General features: G+C 44.3%; 2 long non-coding RNA genes across 7 annotated transcripts in view; one reads left to right on the top strand and one right to left on the bottom strand.

Annotated features, from left to right (window-relative positions):
• The window catches only part of LOC138689271 (uncharacterized), a 55,844-nt gene extending 52,752 nt beyond the window's left edge, over positions 1-3,092 (top strand). For 3 of the 4 annotated variants that reach the window (XR_011328119.1, XR_011328117.1, XR_011328116.1), the window contains 2 exons: positions 1,038-1,172; positions 1,684-3,092. This is a non-coding gene — a long non-coding RNA (uncharacterized lncRNA). Of the gene's footprint in view, positions 1-1,037; positions 1,182-1,683 lie in introns of all 4 variants that reach the window. The other variant, XR_011328118.1, reaches the window with a different exon arrangement.
• The window catches only part of LOC138689269 (uncharacterized), a 77,691-nt gene continuing 63,310 nt past the window's right edge, over positions 941-15,321 (bottom strand). For all 3 annotated transcript variants that reach the window (XR_011328111.1, XR_011328112.1, XR_011328113.1), the window contains one exon: positions 941-1,147. This is a non-coding gene — a long non-coding RNA (uncharacterized lncRNA). The remainder of the gene's footprint in view (positions 1,148-15,321) is intronic.

The following is a 15,321-nucleotide window of genomic DNA, read 5'->3' as shown; positions in this document are numbered from 1 at the left end:
GGTTTGGGCAGTCTTGGCTGGTCAGTTGGTTATGCTAGATGTCTTTGTACAGGCCAGGAAAAAATACATGTGTGTATATAAAAGATCTTTTATATATTTTTTGGTATGTCTACCTGTATCAGTATATTATATTTTATTATTTCAATATATAAAAATATTATGTGTATATTTTTATGTATATAAAGGGCTGTAACAGTTTCAGTAGGTGCTGAATACACTTCCAACTACACATGCACAGCAGGTGACCTAATGCTTGTGTCTCAACCAGAAGCTGAGTACCCAAGGCTGGGTCAGGGGAAGGAAGAAGTTGGGATGGGACAAACCACAGGAAGAACTGATGGGCCATTGACCCAGGCTTCAGCTGAGAGACATGAGCAATATCTCATGTCCCTGGAGGCAATGGAGCCTGGCATCTGGAATCCTTGCCCCAGAGCAAGGGCTGGAAACCTCATGTCTGTCACTAGGAACTGCGGCTTTCCCCACTCCTGCTGTCTCTTCCCTCCCAGCCTCATTTTGTTCCCTGTTTAAAAATTGTGACAAGGGGGCTTTGAAATGCCACTGACCACAGTTTTAGCTGCTGAGATGGAAACAGATCTCTGAATGGCCCATGGTGGCAGGTTACCTGCTGCTGTCCCTTAGCTTGAGCACTCATGCTGTTTGTCACATGGGCTAAAACAGAAAAAGTTGCATTTCAACTTACTAGCTAGGACTGTGAGGTGCACAGGATTGCAGCCTATTGTGGAATTGGATAATGAAGTGCTTGGTTGTTAATTGGCCACTCCAACTGTCATTTTTAGTCAAGCATATCTCCACCTTTACCTGTCTATCTACCCCTATATATACATATAAATATATATGTACTTATGTGTGGCTGTGTGTATAATATGTATAGCATTTATGTACATGCACCTATTAAAAAACAAAAAAAATCAAATATCTGACTTTCTTGCCAGTGCTTTAACATGGTGCAGAAGATGCAGCAGCCATTGGGTCAAAGCTTTGCAGCTTTTCTAATGTGTGATGCTTGTTTCGGGCAGCAGCTGAGCCCACAACCTGTGTGCAAGGAGTTTCACTGAAGAAATCCCCTCTGCACATGCCCAGCAGCCCAGATCAGCCTTTTCTGGTGGATGGTGAAACACTGGAAGACCTTTGAAAGAAATTGTTACCATAGAGTAAGTGAGGTATGAATACTCCTTTATTTATTTATTATTATTGTGTATTTTAAATATGCATTACTAGTAACAAATTGAAACAGCTGCTTTGCAAATCAAAAATACATACTTCTAACATTCAGCATCACAGGACATACATATGGTTTACTTTCAGCTAAGTTAAAATAGTGAAAACAGAGAAGAGTTGTGGTCCAGTTGATGAGGTGGTATAAATCACTAAGGTGAGTGGGCTGAAAACAAGCACTTAATGTTTCCCAGCAATGTTCCTCTGTGTTTGGGTCAACTCTTATTGTATAAGAACACAGGGTAAATAAACAAACAGTCAAAAGCATCCCTGCAGCTCTAGAGCCAAAGCCCCCAGTGCGGTTTTGGTTCCTGATTAGTGTAGATGATTTCACAACTTTGCGCCCAGCAGGCTAGCAGACTGACCCTACCCTTAGGCAAATAAGTTACAAAACCACACTGCTGCTCTGAGGAATGTCTCCAACCATTAACCTTGCTTTGGGTTTAGGTTTTTGCAGGTGTGCTGCCATGAGGACAAAAAGCAGAAGGCTTGTTCCCAGGAGCTACACTTCTGCCCCACCACACCTGGACATGTTCCTGCACCCTCAGCATCTCCCCTGCTGCATGGGAGCAGTCCACCTTGCCTGCGCCTGCACCTTCAGGACTGTGGTCTTTCTGTAGCAGAAACCTGCTGAGGTGTGCAGAGGGAGTGTTACCCCACCACCTCCCTTGACAAAGCAGGGCTGTGCCGTGAGGGGAGGACACACAAAACCCTTCCAGCCTTGAAAAACATCAGCAAGGCTGCAGGCAGGCTCCTGTTGCACAGCAGCCAGACTGGCTGGCACCCCAACAGGGCACTTCATCCCCAGACAGCTGCAGCCAGGTCTGACAACACCCATGCTGAGCAGGCTTGAGGGCAGCTGTGAGGGGGAAACCTCGGTGGCACTTAGGGGCACATCTTCATGCACCACACAAACCACTCACACTGCAGATAGGAGACACCAACCACTCGTGCACACCACACTTGACACAAAACACACACACCACTCCCCCCCAGGCCCCCCTGGAGACAAAACACTAGTGCATTGTACATGTGAAAAACAGAATAGCTGTATGCTGCACACTCCAGGGATACAAACCACACCAGTGACACACAGTGGAGACAGGACCTGTGTGCTAGTTGTACAATACACAGGTGAATACAAAGCAGTGGGGTAGCACAAGTGTGTGCCACACACCGCCTCTACACACAACACTTGTGGTGCAAGTGTTTTGTCAGGTATGGCACACAAGACACTCAAGCATTGCACACTTATGCTCCACATTTGCTGTACACATGAAACAGCACATGCTACACAACACCCAAGATGCTGCGTGTGATGTACAACATAAGCTGCACATCAGGACACACTGCATGTGTAACACCACACATTTGCCACACACATAGTGCTCTGACATACCATATGCATTATACCCCACATGTATAATGCTGCACACATCAGATCCCACATGCATGACACCATGTGTGCCCACACCCATGAAACACCCCATCTGTTATGCCACACATGATGCACTGGACATGTGATGCTGCACATGCATGACATACCATATACATGTGCTTGCAGACATGACATCACAAATGCATGTCATATACCACACATGACACTGTACATGCCAACATACATACTACTGATGACAAACCACACTATGCCAGTCCCCTGAACATGTGCCAAATGGCCACAACACATGCCCATTGCACACTCACCCAACATACACACAGCACTCCTGTGTCCCACACATGCCATAACTCACCCCCCCTTCTACCACATGGTCCCCCCCTTGTCATTGTCATGTCCCCTTCCATCGGTACTTACTGTGTGAGAAAGATGCTGTTCCATAACTCAAGTTCAATAAAGTCTTGCAACACAACCACAGTATTTTTTTTTTAGATGTTTATTATATTATTGGACCCTTTACTTGCATCAGATACTTCACTTTAACAACATGCCCACACATTGTACAGACACTCTCAGTCTGTCCCCTGACAGCAGCCCACCCCACCACTTGCCCATCAAACCCCACTTTTTACATTAGGGGATACTTTTACAGTTCAGGTTTCCCAGCTACTTGCTTTCTTACACTAGTGGGATTGACAGGAAGCAAAAACAAAGCACATCACCCCCTGGTAGTAGAGCCAAGGAGAAGGCAGCATCCATCCAGCTGTATAGTCCTTTCCTCTGCCCCTCAACTTTAACTACACAGCCAAGTAATAGCCATAACATTTGTCTTAGACCAAGATGATGGTCATTTACCTTTCCCAAGGCCTTTATCCCTGTGACCCTCAGCCATACCCGCATGCTTCCAAATGATGAGGCAATGCTGTAGCTGGTATACCACTATGTAAGCCATGCACAGTGCTAAAGATGCAGCTGGATAGCGCTGCAATGTAATGCTGTAGAAGCTGGAGAGTGACATTCATCATTTCCCCCGCCAACTATTTAATAACAATGGTTAATTTCAATGACCATAAAGTAACTGCTCTGCCTCACTTGTTTGAAGAAAATATAACCAAAACCAACAAAACCCAGAAGCTTTTATACCTTAGCATTATGGTACAGCAACCATCCCTCTGCAGTTCAGGCTTCAGTTTGGCTGACTGAAGTCACAACTCTTTGGTCAAAGCTTCATTTTCTTTGCAAAGTACAAGTACTCTTTCCCAAGTAAAGCATTTCATCTAAGCAAGCTAGTTATCACACACCCTCTCCCTGCTTTCAGGGGAACAAGATACACACCAATGCCCTCAGCTAACATTACCTCCACAGACGGAAGTTGGAGGTAGCCCCCAAGCAACTCAGTCTGTGTTTGCACTGTGGCACAGCAAATGCTCAGCCACGAAAGAGTCAGCTTGCTTCTCTACGCAACCCAGTGCCACAGCTCAAGTGTTTCAGCTGTGAGTGTGCCTTCCCAGGAATGCTGCAGGACAGTGCTGCTGGCTGCTAAGTATAGCTTTGATTCAGAGTCTAGTCACACAACATCTTCCTGCTCCCTGTGGGCACACACATGCCTAGCAGGCAGATGCTCTGTACACCTGGTTTTCTCACATCTTAACCCCTCCTGGTAGTGCTAACAAACAAAGCCTGGAGCAAGAGCCATATTTTTATTGAGCCTGGATAAAGCACCAGGATTGCTGTGGTGGAAACTTGCACTTTAAAATAACAAAGCTGTTGAGCACTAAGCTGCTGCATGTTCTGCATTAGGGTGCAGGCCTGAGCACTGCCATGCTGGGGCTGAGGAGACCAGGACCAAGTCTATCTTTCTGCAATCACACACTGTGCATAGCCAAGCACCCCATGAGCTGCCTCCCAGTCAGCACTACAGGACTCCATCACTGGAGACCTCTGAGGTTAAGAACAGTACATCTGGATGCTTCCCTCCCTCTGTGCTCAGCCAGTTTCTTCCTCCAGCATCCCTGTTTGAGACCCACATTATAAAAAGATTCACAAAACCATTACATTTTGCTTATCTAGAATGAATTTGTTCAATACTTAAAGTTTGAAGAGAAGGTACCCATGTGCCAGCCATAGCACTTGACAGTTAACACTTATGCAACATAAGGGAGCACTACTGTAAGATACCAGTTAAGTCCATCACACCCATTCTGGTCCATAAAGCTTATGTTAAGACAAGCAGTTTCCAAATGAGCAACCACATTAGTTAGTTATTAGAATCATTCATCAGGTTACTCACTCATTGTCCTATGCAGGTGAATATCCCCTTGGTTTGGTTTTTTTAAAATTCTTTGTTTATTCATTGAGTCAGAGACAGGCAAATGCACTTTCCTCCCCTCTGGAGTCCTTCAGGATCCAAGAGCCACTCTGTTCACTAACAGCTATCTACCAGAAGTTGCTCAGTTGCTTGAGGCCACCAGCAGTACATGTCCATGAGAGCTCAGTGGAGGGGAAGACAACAGCTTTACCTGCAGAGTTTATGAAACCTGGACACATTTAACAACTCAGAATTGCCACATAAGGAGTACAGGTCTTCAGTGCATGAGACTACCTCCAACTACACATCTCTGAGGCACTGTTACCATTTTAATGAGTATTAATTAGCAATAGAGTGGGACAAGGTAGTTTCTCTGAGGCCATGCTGAAAGGAAAAGACACCTTGGATCCTCTTATGCCTGAAAAAAGGTTTTAAATTACACATCCAACTCCTGTTTCAGAAGCGATTTTGTACCACTGAGAAAGAATGCTGTTGCTGGTAGGGGTGAGGGGGACCTGCACACCTTGCTGGTGAAGGGTCACACAATGTGTGACAGGTAACAACACACACTGGTGACTTTTCCCATCCTAAGACTCAGGCAAACCCACTGCAACCTGCTGACCATCCCATGAAGCCTCACAGATGTGGACAGGTACACTCAGCAAGCAGCCAGAGAAACCTAAACCAGTTACAATCACAAACAGTAAGTTCTGTACAGGTAAAACATTAGTACAACCATTGCATCTGTCAAAGACACAAGCTCTTGGCACCCTTATTCAACATATCTTCTTACAAGGCAGAGGCATAGACAGTTTATACCATAGGCACCGAGACTAAGAATTTTTCTTCCAAGCTCACTACATGCCTCCGTTGTACTTAGCTCATGCAAGTGGCACTCTTATTCAAAGATTTAGAGTGATCAAAGTAAAACTGAATTAATCCAAAACAGTTTGCAAACCCAGTGGTTTTCTAGAGTTCTCGCCAAAAAACTTCAAATTTTATTCAGACTTTACATGCTAGCACAGATTAGGCATTGTTACAGTTCCAATCTAGCACAGCACATTATAGCATAACATGATGTCATGGTGCCAAGAAGTCAAAACATCTGCTGAGCTACCATCACCATAACTTGAGTTTCTATGAAGTACAAAAGTTTAACTTGAGTTTAGTGCATCTTAAAAACAAATTTCCATGTTACACTAATATATTCTGACAAGTATAAGTGTTAAGTCTTGTACACCTTAGCATAAACACTTATGCACAAGACCAGAGTCACAGAAACTGAACAAAAGCATCTTCAGAGGTCATCTAGTTCTTCCCACCATTATTCTGTAGTGCAGGTACATCTACAAGAGGCCCCATAGATTTATGGGCATTCATACTTGACCCATGCTTGCCAGCTATAAAATGCACTCTATAAAGCTCCTTGTGAAGTCTGTAGATGAAGTAGTGTTGGGCAATCTTACTTCTAGGGAGATCTGTTGTATTGTCTAAACTTACTCCTTCTCTTTAGCAGCTGTATTTCATCTTTTCTTCCCCTCTGACTGAGGCCAAACAGGTAATTTCCTTTATTGTCCCCCCCTTGGGTGTCATATTTTCTAGACCCAGTTGTGGATTTAACTCCAGTGATCCAGAGGAAGGATCAGCCTCCTCCATCTTAGCTTAATGGCCAGAAGAGTGAAGCAGCAAATCCCCCTGGAGTCAGTAATTTTTATCCTGTGACCTAGGAGACATCATTCATGTCGCAAAACTTGGATGATATTTCTGGAGCAAGATGTGAAATATTAATTACTGGATGCTGGGCCCATGGAAAGCATTCCTGTTTATCACCAACTCCCACCAAGGGCAACAAGGGCTTTATGCAAGCATCTTGGACACAGCCACGTTAGACTTATCAAGTCCAAACTGACAATTGTCTAGAGCATTAGGCTTACCTATAAGCATCCTTCAGGAGGATGATGGGTATCATCCAATAAAGCCTAAGGTGCATGCAGCAGACAAGTATAGTTTGGGGTACTTAGTTAATATTTAGTTGTGCTTTTTGTAGCAACTAGAAGGTTTTCCTGCTGCTTAACATGTTTCCATGATATTTTAATCAGTTGCTTATCTGTCACAATCCAGTCTGGCTATATTACTGTAATCATCTAGATTAGAAATGAGAATAAACCTGTGCTATCTGGCACACAAACGTTTGTCCCCAACCTCAAAAACAGAGAGGGCAAAAAGAAAATGACCAATTGGCCCCACTGCCATGTCAGTCAGCTTGTATGCCAATTGCACCACAGACATACAGCCTGCCGTCAGAGTTTAAATGCACACCTTCATTTTCCAGGGTTTTACACAAGTTTTGTCAGTCACTTTACAGAAGTACCATTTACTTGGGCCCACTGTCTGAGACCACTTTTAGTCCAGCACTCTGCACAGGACGGTTACAGCTAATAAAGGTACTTTTTCTAACCTAGCAATAGCTTTGGACCAGCTGCCTTCACTAAAAGAAGGACCAGAAAGACATTTTGCCCTCTTCCTCCCCAGCATGTAGATATGTAATATGTTCTGGAGACTTGGAATATTTGAAACAAGAGATAGTAATTTGTCTTTATGGGCTGCATCAAATGGTGGATTTAAGACAGTTGGAAGTATACAGAGGAAGGGTAGGAATGAGGAAACTTAGTTTGCTTCCTTGGTAACAAAATCTACAGCACAGCAGGAGAACAGAGCATGATAATTAGGGAATTACAGCTGTTAGTCACAGAAAATATGCTGCAGTTGCAGGTCAGGGACCTGAGGTTGTGGCACAGGAAGGAAAACTGTAATTTAGAGTCTGCAAGAACTCACTGCATGCATTAGACTTCTTGCTACTTATAGCATCTCTACACCTGTTCCAGGGTGGAAATCAAACAGACAAGAACATAGATCAGCAACAAGCACCAAGGAAAGAGTCTCCACAAGAGTTGGGACAAGAACTACTTTCATAAGAACTATTTTTAATAAGAAATGGATATTCTATCAGCTCTTGTTCATTGCCCCTCCTTCTCTGTTGGCAACCCTATTTCTAAGCAGGACAATCAAAAGCATGAACTTTAAGATGAGGGAGAGGCCAAAACTCGATCCACAGAGTTATTCTGAGATATAGCAGCTCCCTTAAGAAGTACCAGTTGTTACAAGGGACATATAACACAAATCCCACTGAAACAGGGCTTTACTTGGAGACCTCTGTGTATAAAGCCAGAGCCCTGCATTAGTTTCCTACAAGTGGTAGCTGTTCCTGAAGGAACTGAAGGATACAAAGGGCAATAAAAGCCTCAGATTGAAGACAATGCCACTTTATTTTCCTAGCCTTCACCTTACAAAAAACCAGTTGGCAAACTCCAGTCAAAGGCACAAGAACAAACCCAATAGATACCTGCAACAACATCTTTAATGTTAATGTTGCTTTAAGCAACTCTGACCGTAGTTTGTCCAAATGCCATGTAAAGGAGAGGACCTGTTGGTATAGTTTATGACCAAGACACTCACCAAGCACCTTCTGTGAAATGCTATGCCACCAATGGGAGCTGGTCCCATCCCAGAGGACCAGGGTGTGCTATAGCTACTGCACACCAGAAACCTTCACCTGACTTCAGCTGTCCCCAAAGCTGGCCCAGAGGCTGTCATGACCACACGCTTTGAGAGGTGGCTTTTTATCTGGACAGAGACCTTATGGCATTTTCCTCATCATACTCTAGTGAAGTCCTACACAAACCATGTCCAAAGCAACTTGAAAACTGGACTCCCATTTCGGTTGAGAAAGAGGGGCTTTTCCAGACCTTGAAGAGTGTTAATATTCTTTCAGTGAGTTAAGCAAATTCATAGAAGACAAACACATTCACACTGCACTGATATGCATGACTCTTGGAAAAGCTAATCTATTAAACTTGGTGTGCTTTACTGTAACCTTTGATCCAGCTAAATCCTCCATAAGGAGTTCCTCATTGCCACTCCACTTGAGGGGAATTCTTATTTGTTTACTTCTCCAAATCTCCTCCACCCTTTGTTCTGCACTGGTCATGTTTGGGTTAGTTTTTTAGATAATCTTCCTTTACTAAAATTTTAGTGCATGGAAAAAGCATCTTTCTTCTTTCTCTATCCTTAAATCAAGTTGCTTCAGAGACAGAGGGCTGACTCTTACAGGTGAGAACCGGAGCATAAGGGAACCCAAACTTGCTGAGGAACAGAAGAAACACCCACCACACCCTGAGGCTGACCACAAGCCTGTCTCCTTCAGACCTGCACCTGTACAGCCTGACCACACCACTCAGACTCAAAGGGTAATACCAGGAGACCTCAGGCCATGAGGCTCAAAGCTTTCCACAGGGCCAAACTTGCTCATTCAAGTGTTAATAAACAAGACTTCCAGCATTTGCTTGCTGTACCAGCTAGCAGCTTTGCATTGCATCTCAGCCAAACTCATTCTTTCCATGGAAGAGCAGCTATTAATAACTTCCTATCCCCCAGCCCAGCCTGCTGACCAGTAGCCAGGCCTCCCCAGTTCTCCTTGAAGGCTGGCAGCATGCCATGCAGATCAACTAATTCAAACTATTTTGGGCAGTAAGGTGTTTCAGTGTCCTAGACCCTCAGACTGCCCTAAGCCAGCCTCTGTTTCAAGGTGAAATCACATGAATTCACTCACTGCTCACAGTTGTGAGAAGTGTCACAGCAAGAGCTCAGAGGTGAGCAACCCCCTGGGCTCTGGGGTAAAACCCCATCCCTCAGTACTCTACCAGCTGTCTGGATGTCATGTTTTCCTGACCTTGTGAGCTCTGGTGATAAGTGGCAAGCACTTACCCCCAAACAAAGGGGTAAAATACTTTCATTCTCCTTGGTGAGTTGTCCAACCTAGGACCTGTGCTTCACTGAGCATTAGCTGTCAGCCAGATGGTTTACTCACTTGGGGGCTGGGGAACTCATGCCAAATGCTTGATTGAGACTTCCTTCCTTTCCTGCCTTGTTTCTAGTTATTAGCACACTGGCAAAGGCAAGCTGGCTCCCAGTCTCTACTCAGAAGACAACCTGTATTCTCAACCTTATTGAGATACAGCCTCTCAGAAAAGGCATTGCTGCCATTTGGGATAGAATTTCTTTACATTAAGAACAAATACTAGCTGAGATGCACCTCAGTCTTGTAGCCTTTTCACCAGAGCCACTTAACCATAATAATGTGATATTTGGTTTTAAAAACTTCCAGAGGAAAATTGTAATTTGCATTTTAGAGTCCCATGCATTGACTTGCCCAAGATGTACCTATACCCACTAGTTTTCTTGCTGGTACTTGTGCAGTCATTTCGCTAGGGGAGACAAGGATTCACCAGGTCTTGGTGCAATGCAGCCAATACATCTCAGTAAAGTTTCAAGTCAATCCTGATAGTGCCAAGTGCTTGATGCCATTTTTAGCAAGTATTTAAGGACAGATCCTTCCCCAAATAGATGAGAAGAGCCAATCAGCAGCTGTTTCTCTGGAAAGATTTTGCCAGCACTACAAATGCTCCATATGGAAGCAGAAAGATGCTAGTTCTGAGCAATAAACGCATGTCAGATGACACTGCCACTAAATATACCTGGTGACTGTTAGCACAATTGTTTTGCTTCCAGTCTGGTTCCCCTCTTTGGTGTGGGCAGCAAGGGTATCTTAAATGAAACGGCCCCAAGATGAATTTAGTTTAATCACCAAGTGTGAAGGGGGGGGCCAGGGAAGAAGGGAGGAGAACCATTATTAAGTGTGGAAACTAATACAAAAAGCTGCTGGGATATTAATAGTGTGCTGAACTAATAAGATGCAGTCAAAGCTATGAAGTTTCTGTAACACCACAGCAGCTGCTACTGTGAAGTAAGAGACTAGAGTGGATCTGTGTATTTACAGCAGTTATCTGAAAGCCTGGGCATGTAATTCCACTCAATCCCCACCAACACAAATACATTAAAAGCAGACTCAAAAAGCTCCTGTAAACTGACTAAGGACAATAGCTAAAGTTTCCACAAGAAATCATTCATAGCATTACAGCTATTCTCACATAGATGGGCTAAGAGCCTTGCTGGACCAAACATGGAGCAGAAGCTATTGCTGACAGCAGGCTAGCCTGTAGCAGCCCAAATACCTTCCAGCCCTCTTGATGGTTTAAAAAGCCTTCTGGGACAGGAACTTTTAACATAAAGAAGTCTGCCCCATAGAAGTTATGCTAGACAGTGACGGTTTAAAAGCCTTAGAACTGCATCAGCTTTTTTTTTTTTTTTGCATGCACCTACAGGCAAAGCTGGTTTGTCTATTACGAGATGAGATGAGGCATCTGTTTCCTTCAAGAGTTCGATTCTGGAGACAAGAAGCCCCTTTGGCCAAGCTCTGAGCCCTGCTTCAGCTGCCTCGAGAACTGGAAGGCCAGCAATGCCTGCACCATTCAGGGATACACCAACCACATGGAGAAGGAATATCAAGGCCCAACTTCACACCTCTGAAAAGAGAAATCAAGTTTTTCTTTGGAAGTGTTATCTCCACACTGTTTCTGGCAGAGCCAGAGGAGGTCAGGGATGTAGGCTCTGCACAGACTGCTGAGCTAACAAGCAACAAGGCCACTTACTAAGTCTTTGAAGGGTTGGTGCTATAAGCAATCCCTCAGAAGTAGGTCTGCCCTAGAGCTTTTGTTTTGGAAAGAGCAGGGGTTTGCAGCCTAACACAGGCAGCTGAGCATTTGTATGTCTGCTGCTCAGCTCTTGCTTTTCCCCAGACTCACTGCAGTTACACTTGCCGATGGTGGAGTGACTTGGCCTCACTGCCTGGCAAGTGCATTAGACCCAGCTGCAATTCCTTGGTGCTTCATATTCTTCCATTTGCTTGAAAGACCTGATGGACATTTGAGAGACACCAAGGCCTTAGAGAAGGAAGTAGTGCAAAGGCTGTTTTGGTAACAGCCCTAGCAGACAGCTCCGGGCTGACTACTCAAATGCTTTAGGCTCATGAGCCTTCATGAAGTAACCAGGACACACACCTTCTTCTGTCAGCAGATCACAAGAAGGGCCCAAGCGCAAAGAACAGGCCCAGGCAGAGACACATCCCCAGAGAGCTAGGGCAATGCTCACAGCACCCACCACCAGGGTGGGAACTCCCTACACTAGCTGGTAAAGGGCAGCAACGTGCTCACCAATAGCTCTGTTGCACCTTCTATGCTCAAAAGCCACCCATGGGCTTTTACACATCACCACAACCTTGCAAGAGGCTGCAGAAGCCTACATGATTGATACCCCTTCACAAAGCACAAGAAAGGCAGTATTCAGTGAACCCTATGGAAGAGGCAGGGAAGCCTCAACACACCATACACATGGCACCTGCCATGCTAGGGGCACACTAGGAAGAGCTGCAACCAGAATAAGCACTGGTATTGCCCAGAAACACCAGTTCTGGGTATGGACCAGGATCCCATTATGGAATGAGCAGATAAGCACAAAATATGAATATATTATGGATTTGAAAGTAGATGAACATGGTCTCTATACAAGAATACTACAGTCAAACAGGATCACCATGATCCCCTTGGACTCCTTAAGATAAGCGGTAGCCCCAAAGTGCCTAACGCCCTTGCCATGGTTAACTATTCCAGCAAGAGCTCTCTGAAGGCTAAGCAGTAGCCTTGTGTTAGATAGCAAGTCATTAAGAGAGCAGCAAATGACATTTCGTTAAGGAAGCTTTAGAGAAGAGTTACAGTTTTGAAAACTCATTTTAAGCTTTTGTCACTGGCAGGGAAGGGGAGAAGTCAGGTTACTTAACTGCCGTTATGACAATTATCAAATGGAAGAGACCAGTGACTTGAAGAGAACATTGCAGTTCATAGCAAAATTCCACTATGCTTTTCATTAGGTGTGTCCAATTACTTCCAGTTGAATTAGCCAGACAGTTGAAAGCAGGTTTGCAGAAAATGAGTTTAATACTATTATCAAGTGGAAAAGAGAAAACAAGGAAATATTAGTTTCCCATGAAATAGTCACAAAAGTCTAAAGCTACTTTGGAGATCTCTCAGACCCTGCAGAATCTTTCAGGCTTCTTATGTACTTCATTGACAAGATTCAGGACTCCAACATAGCGCTTAATGTTAAATTTGTGCAACAGTTCTAGGAATAAAAACCAAGAACTTAATAGGGTTGGCTCTGCTAGACCCAACTTCAAGTGCACTTTCAGGCTACTGAGCAACTGCAGATGCAGGCAGATGGCTCATAATGACATTATTCTACCAACTTACTCATACCAAGTATTGCTAATGGAGCCATGCAAGTAATATTACAAACCCTCTCCCCAGTCCTACTGGGTTCAGTGACCATTCATATTGCAAACTAACAAGTCAGCTTCAGCACCTTCACCAGTTAGGCCAGAAGGCAAGCAGGGAAAAGAAAATAGGAGTGATACCATGCAACTCTACCATTGGTAGCGTGGGCTGTAGTTTTCTCTGAAAGTTTAGGCAATCCTGCCGACTCAGACAAGTTTCTTCCAGAAAAGCTTAGTTTTTTTATCATACTGACATGCAGAAAGAGGGGCTTCATCCTATTTACAATATCCAGCTCCAATAAAAGCAGAAAGTACATCATCCTACTTGCAATAGGACACTTCAAAAGCAGAACATATCGAAACCTTGTTGAAGAGATGCTTTAACCCCTTTACGTATGGCAAAACTGTGAAGGCCTATTCATTTAATCTCCACTTCAAAACAGAGGTAGGGAGGGGTGCAAGCACTAACCTGAGGACAGAAAGCTTGAAAGAGCCTGCCCCTTGCAGTAACCCCAGGAGAGCTCCTCCACAGACACCCCGAGGCTGAAGAGCACTCCCACCTGAGCCCAGTGCCTGCTTACCCCAGCCTTTCCTCCCCCATTGAACCAGAAAGGGCCAGCCCCCGCTGAGGCAGCCCTTGGGAGTGCTGAACAGCATTACATACACAACAGAAGAACAGCAGCTCTGCACTGTAAGGAGACAGGCATGCCACTGGTTTCAAGGCATACTGCTGTCAAGTAAGCAGCAAGTTTCTCAGTGGCAGTTTATCCAGCCTACCAAACACCAAGGGTAGTTTGTGCTCCAAATTTGATCATTAGCTGCCTAAACACCATGCAGCTTAAGGCTATTCTCTAGAAGCAGACCAACTGGGGCCTATTCTTTCATTGTCAGAAAAAGAGGGGGAGAGATCTACATGGAGGGCAAATGAGAGCCCAAAGCGCACCTATGCCTAGTTCCCCTATTGCCTGCACCTTCTCATTACTGAGGGGGATTAAGTCTGGAAAAAGCTTGATTATCTGGAACAGTGCTATGATCCTACACTTTGCCTTTTTGCAGTTGGGTAGAACCAGACTGGGTGCACAGCAGTGCAGGGTGAGCCATGCACACATGACTGAGATCAGAAGAGACACTAATAAAACCTCCAGGGCTTTCTCAGACCATCCTGTCATTCAGTATAAGAATCACAGAGGAAACAACTCCACCTTTACCTGAGCTAGGCACTGAAAATAGTCAAGCTCCAACATTAAACGAGCACACACTCGCTCAAGCACAAGTTAGTAGTGCAGAAATAGGCTAGGTGGTTTTTATATTAGCATCCGGTTTCAACCAGAAAACATCAGCTAGATCAAGAAGAGTCAGTCATGTTTTACACTGACCAAGATAAGAGTTTAAGGAGAATTTCACCATGGTACTCCTTTGTTCAAGGCAGAGTTTCAACCAGGAGGCACCAAAGACTGTTGTTCTCATGGCAGAAAGCTTATTCTTCAAAGCAACATCTGCTGTCATTTACAATAGCCATATGAATACTCCAAGCCCTTACTACCACATACTCATAATAGAGTTAAAGGTTATAATACCTAGACAATCAGAATATGGTAATCCATGATATTATCAGAAACATAAGTGAATAGGATGCCTGCATTAAACTTTATGCAAAACAGTTTTCAGTGATGCTATCCTGACTATGCAGGAGCCAGGAGAACATTAAGATTTCATAGACTTTTAAAGAAAGTACTTTCCCCACACATACATACATTCAAGGAAAAACCCACCACTGCACACAGTGCCAGGAACCAGTTGCTGCTGCAGCAGATCAAGGGTGTCTCAGCCATTCCAAGGAAGAGCATTTCTATTGCTACTTTTTGCAACTGCCACAGCAACCACCACAGTGGAAAGCACTGCGCTCATACCTACTCAGCAAGGGCACTGGAAGATAAAATCCTTTTACATGAGAGCTGCTACAATGCATTCTCTCCGCCCGTGCAGCTTTGTAGCTTAATTGAAGTTCATGCATATAGTTCTGGGCTATAAACATTTGCTTTACTAATCAAATCATTATTCCTCTGATACATTTGTCTTCATCCACAGGCAGATTTC

The sequence above is a fragment of the Haliaeetus albicilla genome, chromosome 16 (assembly GCF_947461875.1).
Source record: "Haliaeetus albicilla chromosome 16, bHalAlb1.1, whole genome shotgun sequence".
Taxonomy (NCBI): Eukaryota; Metazoa; Chordata; class Aves; order Accipitriformes; family Accipitridae; genus Haliaeetus; species Haliaeetus albicilla.
The sequence above is the reverse complement of the archived record's forward strand: the minus strand, read 5'-3'. Positions and strand labels throughout refer to the sequence as shown.